The sequence below is a fragment of the Rutilus rutilus genome (genome assembly GCF_951802725.1).
Source record: "Rutilus rutilus genome assembly, chromosome: 10".
NCBI classification, from domain to species: domain Eukaryota; kingdom Metazoa; phylum Chordata; class Actinopteri; order Cypriniformes; family Leuciscidae; genus Rutilus; species Rutilus rutilus.
In genome coordinates, this window is record NC_140215.1 from 21,173,979 (window position 1) to 21,181,442 (window position 7,464).

A 7,464-nucleotide genomic window follows, 5' to 3' on the forward strand; every position below is an offset into this window, starting at 1 on the left:
GGGTACAGCTGGCTTTCTCCCCACTTAATTGTTCAGGAAAACAGCAGTAAACCAGCCAGCAGATCCTGTTTTTTTCTCAGAGCCACTTATTGTGCATTTTAATTATGTTTCTAATTACATGCAAGCGCTAAAAGAGGTTTTTGTCGTCGCCTTGTGTGTCATTGAACCAGCTAATTTTCTTGAGAGTCAAGAGTCATGAACCTAAAGAATACTGGCGCTTCTATTTTGGGCTTAGTGATTTTGTGTCGCCTACAGTCATGGCATTTCCTGTACATTTGGAATTATGACAGTACAGCAGCAAATTATAATGTAGACAATGTCGTCTCTGAATTTCAGTAGCCAATGTACAGTTGTCACCACAAGGTGGATGGCAGCTACTGTGTATCTGTTTCCTTGATTTTGTTCACACATGGGCTACAATGTAAATCCTCCTTAAACTGAGACATACTGTACCATTTAACTATCTCTGTACCTTAACATGCCAAGGTCTCCCCCCACTTAACAACAACAGCAGCTTTGTGTTTCCCGTGAAGAATGTAAAGAGATTACGCTGAAATAAGATGCAAATAGAAATTACAGGGTTTGCTGCATAGAGATGGTTCCAGGCCTGTGACTTCACCGTAAAGTGATACCCTTTACATACTCTGAAGAGTAGCCTGCTGACAGCAGCAGGGCCTAAAAAGGGCACACACACACACGGATACATGCTTTATAATGTACTGCTAGAGCAGTGTGTGTGTGTGAGAGAGAAAGTAGATTCAGAAGAGGGGGCACATTTGTAATGATGCACTGTGGTGAAACCAGGCTATCTGGATATAATCAGAGTCCTGTTCCAATGTTACAGTGCCTCCTTTCCTCTGTCTGTCTTTCTCCTCCCTTCTTTCTCTTATTCCACAGCAGTAACACCTATAATGACAGCTGTTGCGCCTTTCCTTTTAAAGTCGGCATGAAATGGAATCTGCAAGCCTTTTCTTCCCTATTGTGAAGTATATCTGAGTGAAACAGCTTCTCGAACAAGAAATAATGTCGGACGGGACTTGATTTTGTCCATTGGGAATTGATTGGATCAATGGATGGTTGTAGTTGCTATTTATTTTTATTTAAGGTTATAAGGGCACATTAATAATAAAATATATATATATATATATATTAAAAAAAAATCACAATAAATACTGCAATATTCCATAGAAAACAAGAAATATCCATTTTCATTTCATAGTGACTTTAAACATATACATTTTATCATCTTATGAAATAGCACATTTCCATTTTTTCCTCGTTTTCCTTACTTTTAGAATAGAATATAATCTTTTATATCCACAGTGAATTGTGCAGCTATGCAACATACATGAGAAAGTATGCGATATGTAATGTACAAAAACAATACAACATGCATGAAACAAGTGCTGTGATACTGAATATTCTGAAGTTCAGACAACGGCATGATTGTATGATATAGTATTTGACTTTGTGACTGTACATATAGCTATAATTGGATTCCTCACACAAGAAGGAAACCCAACTTTTGCTGGATTTTGATGTGTAACTGAGCAGTGGTAGTCTATCAGTCATCGGTTTGGTATGCGTGAAGTGTGATGGGGCTATTAGCAATGCCTAATGTAATGATGCCTGAACCAATAAATGATTTAATCATCAAAGAGCTGCATGCACGGCCAAAATAAACCAAATCTCGCTGGTCTTTCCAGAATCTGCCACCAGTTCATGCTGCTGAGTCAGGAAGTGCAAGAACTAGTTATCCCATCAGGTTATGTGTGAAAGAAAGAAAGAAAGAAAGAAAGAAAGAAAGAAAGAAAGAAAGAAAGAAAGAAAGAAAGAAAGAAAGAAAGAAAGAAAGAAAGAAAGAAAGAAAGAAAGAATCACTGTCTAAAGCAATTGTTTTCCTACATCCTGAATCTATCATAGAGAAGATGGTTTTGGAATAAGAGGGTAATTTTGGACATGCTAGAGTGAAATTTCCATTTAAATGAATAAAAAAAAAATAAAAAAAATTTACATCAAAAGGAGACCATGATAATAATGTCCATCCACTTATAACCAGTGTCTTCTGTGGTCAAATTAGGAAAAGTCTAATTTTTCCAGTATCAGCGCTCTACACGTCAATATGGATTCAGAGACCTGGAAATCATTATTCCAATAATTAACATGCAATCATCAAACCTAAAATAAGTATAGTAACTATAGTAAGTAAAAAGAATAAAAGAAAATGAAAAATGCAGCTTGTCAATTTATTGACTGTGACATCTAATCAAAAGCGTGCAATTTTCTTTCTTTGCGATCTCCGTCACGGCAGCCACCTGATATCTTCTGATGTGCACAACTTGTCTTGATGTATGGTCAAAGTTTAAAAGTATTTTTCATTACCTTAATACACTTATAAATATAAATAAAAATGTCAAATGTACACTTAACATTCAAATGTTTGGGGTCAGGTTTGCATTAAATTTATCAATAAGACATTAAAGACATTTATAATCAGAATCCTGCAAAAAGTGTATCAGTTTTTGTAAAAAATATTAAGCAGCATGACGAGAAATGTTTCTTGAGCACCAAATCAGCAAATTAGAATTATTTCTAAAGGACCACTTGACACTGAAAATAATAATAAATTACATTACATTTTTTAAATATATTAAAATATAAAACAATTTGAATAATATTTCACAATATTACTGGTTGTACTGTATTTATGATCAAATATGTGCAGCCTTGGTGAGCATAAGAGACTTCTTTCAAAAACAATAAAAATCTTACAGACCCCAAACCTTTGAACAGTATAGTGTAAGATGTTCAGTTGTGTGTGCGAGTCTCTACTGGCTGAGATCAAAATGCTCCTGAATTATATGTAGTTTAGCTTCTCCGAGCACATGACCTTAAACATGATCTTTAACCCCACTCGTGCTCTACTGTATGATAGCGGGAGAGTGAAGACAGCAGATGGGAGTGAGAGAGCAGAGACCCTTTCTCCACCCCTGTCACTCCTTCCCTCCTGTTCTGTCAGCGCTAAAACAGAGAAGGAGACAAGGTGCTGAAACACATCCCTCCTGAGGGACGACCCCCCTCCCACCTCAGCACCACACAGACTCACACGGCTGGCTGCTTGAAAACAGTCACGCATTCGCCTCTGACAGGCAGGAGGACCACAGCACATGTTCCCCACAGCTGAGAGGGACGTCTGGTGGCCTGAGCTCGCCGTGAAGCCCCGGGTCTCAGCGAACGGAGCAGAAGTGTGCCGTTCTGAAGCAAGAACACTGAAAGAGATAACCCCGCTATAGCCCACCCAAAGTCCGGCCCCGTCTGCTTGGACTACTGTGTCTTTCGGTGCTGCAGGCTAGTCAGACCTAGCTGTAATGGAAACCAGACTCTCCTCTCAGGAGCAAACATTGCTTTACACAAAATACTTCTCACCAGCTGTTTATTTTCCTTAACGGACCGAAGTAGAAGGGGAAAAAATAATTAAAATACGTGGAAATTTCCAAAGGCGCTCTTTAGAACTTTTAAATTAAATGGAACTGTTCATTCAAGGAGCCAAGTCATCCATCTAGCTATCCATCTTCTCATCAATCCATCTATCCATCCATCGACTTGGGTGGCAGGCGCCCCGTGGGCTGCAGTGTCAGAGGGGAAGGCCTGTCTGTCAGTGTCAGGATGCTGGCGAGTCAGGGAGCTGTTGATGCAGGCTGAGGTCCCTGCGCTCCCCAGGCCCGTGCCCTCCTAGCCCTGCCCCGTGGTGGGCCATGGCCCCCTGCCTCTATATATTATCACAGGTGGGCTGTTGGTTACAGCCACCCTGCCCATTCTCTCCACAGCACATCAGGGGCGGTCAATAGGCCCTGGTTCTATTACTTGAAACTTGGCCAGGATTTTTAGAACAGATCCATGAGGGTGGTTGGGCAGATAGATCTGGGGTGAGGAGATGAACAATTAGTGATCGGGGAGGGCGATGAAAGAGGTCGACATTCACGCAGCAGACGGGCAGCCTTTCAGCAAGCAGCTGATAGAAGGGTTATGTGTCATTCAGAATAGAATTCGATTTGAGGAATCCAACATGAGGCAGAATTGCAATTTGAATTTGGACATAAGAAAGCACAATAACAATAGGTTGAAATTCAAAAAAATTGACAAGAAAAGCAAAAGCCAACTTTGAATGTTGGCATGAGAAATCCTTGATTTGAATTGTGAAAAAAAAATGTAAAAAAGTATTTTGAAGATTTGAAAGGTTTATGGGCCTTATGGCAATAAGTTGGCATTAAATGAAAATTCCCCCTATTTTCTAAATGCATGTTATTGATCTTATTGTGAACGATTCATCCATGTATGCGTTTCATACATGATTTTGTTTCTGAGCTCGTAATTTTTCATTACAATGTCATAACTCAATCCTCTGGTAAAACCACAGACTTCCCTCTGTTGATGCATGTCGGACTTCCCCGATCATTTAGTCCACATGACCCTCTTCTTCTAAATCTCTTACTACTGCAGGCTTGCATTAAGATATGCCTCCATCAAAAACCGATGGATAAAATCAAGTCCAAATCAAGTTTTTCTTTTGATAATCAGCTTCACTCGGATGTCTCACCAAAAGATCTGAAGCTTCTTCCATTACATCACAACATTAATAAAGTAGCTTTTTGGACCAGGGTGGAGAACTTAATTTCCAAGAATGTATTATATAGCTGTGTTGAACTGCAAGTTAATAATCTTCCTGTGATTCCAGTTCAACTTCTTATTTGGCATAGCCAATACATCCAAATTCTTTACCAAAAAAAAAGGCAAGTTCTGAACTCTGGTTGAAAGCTAAACTGTCACACACACACACACACACACACACACACACACACACACACACACGAAAAAAAACTGTTTTGTACCATTATTTAAATAAATGCATCAAAAGATCATTTTTGAATTAACCAAAAATACATCCATATTAGTTTCTATTTTTAACCACACTCTATTTAAGTTACATTTATTTGGATTTTCATTTGCTTAAACATTATAAATAAACTAATATTCTTTCTGTAAAACAAAGGAACCTCAGTAAAGTTGGAGATGTTATTCATGGACCACACACACTCAAACACAGAGATTAGCCACATATTATTTTCCTAAAGTCTATCACAGTAGGGTGCTGCCAGTTCTGTCTCTCTTTCTGTCTCTCCGTCCGTCCCTTTCTTTCTGTCACACATACTCAAACACACACAAAATGTCAACCGTAAGCATAAGTGGTTTTTCCAAGCACCACAAACATTTTATTTTGCTGCAGCTCATTAAATTAAGAAATGAAGTGGGGGGCTATAACAAGATATTGTAGTAAAACCACCTTTTCGGGGAACAGAAAGAGAAATATCATCATAATTTCAGTGTGCCAAATTATCATATGAGAAATTCCTCTTCAGAAATGTGCTGAACAAGGCAATGCAACTGGGTGGCCAGGAAATAGATGCCAAAGGCACTAACAGCCATAAGAGAGAGCGGGAATCACAGAGCATGATGCAAACACAAAGTGAGGTTTTGGTATAGACACGCTGCTTGATCACGGCCTGTGTGTTACAGCGCACGGTGCCGCAGGAGACGGTCTTGAATATAGAATGTGTGTGTGAATACAACCAGATGGAAAGGTGAGAGAATCAGCAGCAGATGTGGTTGTAGGGAATGCAGAAATACTGCAAAACACAGAACTGTTTGTCCCGTTACAAAAACCAGCGGGTCGATAATTACATCAAATGAAATGCTAGAGTTGGACTTTAAAATTGTTACTGTAAGTGACATATTTAGGCATAGGGTGTGCCTATAATACACATGTGAAGGAAGGATTAACTTGAAGGGTGGTTTTAATGGAATAGTTAACTCGGAAGTTAAAATTATATCATCATTTATCTTCACTTTCTTTTGTTGTAGAATATGACAGTCTCAAATAATAGAGAAAATACTATGGAAATCAATGGGGCCCATCAACTGTTTGGTTACTGTCATTCTTCAAAATATCTTCTTTCGTGTTCAGCAGAAGAAATAAAGTCATACAGGTTTGGAACAACATGAATGTGAGTAAATTATGACAGAATTTATATTTTTTGGGTGACCTATCCCTTTTTTTTTCTAAATGGGTTAAATCTTCGTTTATGAGATTTTGTTGTGGTAAAGCGTTTTTGTGACCTTCAGGAAGGGGACACCATTTGTAGGCACGTTCCAAACAAAAGGGAAACACCTGAAAGGCCTACTAATTGCCATTGACAAGTTCAAGGAAGTCATTTTATGGTCACGTGTGTATACATATAGATAGGCCTATTCATTATTATTTTTTTAATGTTTTTTATGTCACAGGTAAATTTTTAATGGGGTGGCCAGTGGGGGACAGTAAAAATCCTAGGGTGGCATACTAAAATGTATCACTGGAAAAAAGTGGTAACATGCATTTGTATTCCATATCTACTTTATCTAACCCACAAAATTAAATTAAATTCTTTGACGTAATTTGTCAGGTTGTTATGCAGATTAAATAGCATTTTTGACTTGCATTAAATCTGTTGATTTAGATGTTCTTACATAAAGCACATTGTTTAGGAATAAACTAAAAAAAAAAAAAAAAACATTTTCATGGGATTGTAATTCCTGTGTAAATACATTTATACTAGGCCTACTGATGCACAGAAATAAAAATTCAGGATGCACTCGGTCAAAACCGAAACCGGAAATGAAAATAGTTTATTTAATAAAATGTATTAATCAATCAATTAATTAAATGTATTCAATATCAATTAACTCTGAGTTGAATTAAATAATACTGAGTACCTATGGCAGTTTTTATTTCAACTTTTTAATAATAGAATTATATTTTTACTCGTGGTGAAATATCAACATTTAAACAACGGCTGTAATAGCCTTATAATGAATTTGTAATCTCGTGTATATTTATCAAAATGCTCCTCTCTTAAGTTTTTTTTTTCTTTTAGTTAACCAATGAGTTATGGTCATTGAATCGCTTTCCTGAGGTAGAAATGTGACATTAAGTGATATTGTTAAATTACTAGCTGTTTTATTGACGTTTTTCAGTTTGAACCACTGATTGAGCAATTAGCCTACATGAGATGATACATTTCAGTAATTTGTACTGTATCTTTTAACCACTTCTGTTTTTTATTCATGTTTATTTCGTGCAATAACTAGTAAAGAAGATTATGATAGGTGTGACACGTGTCGCTTGAACTGAGCGCCAAAACACATTGTTTGAATTTTAAACAGAATTTTAAAGCGAGCTATTTTCACATTTAAAGTAGAAAAGCGCAAAGATTATTGTGGTTTTTGGATGTCAACGTTATAATGTTTTTTGTGAAGTTTTGTTCACACATCAACTGAAAAGAAGACTGATTTCCTAATTGGAGTTATAGATAGATAGGAATAGGATAGTTAAACACTCTGGGATGACCCGAGATTAACTACAAAATT

The 7,464-nt window shown here is 37.4% G+C and overlaps 1 protein-coding gene across 1 annotated transcript in view; it reads right to left on the minus strand.

Annotated features, from left to right (window-relative positions):
* Positions 1-7,464, minus strand: part of hao2 (hydroxyacid oxidase 2 (long chain)) — a 54,816-nt gene that overhangs the window by 47,029 nt on the left and 323 nt on the right. The gene's annotated exons all lie outside the window — the stretch shown is intronic.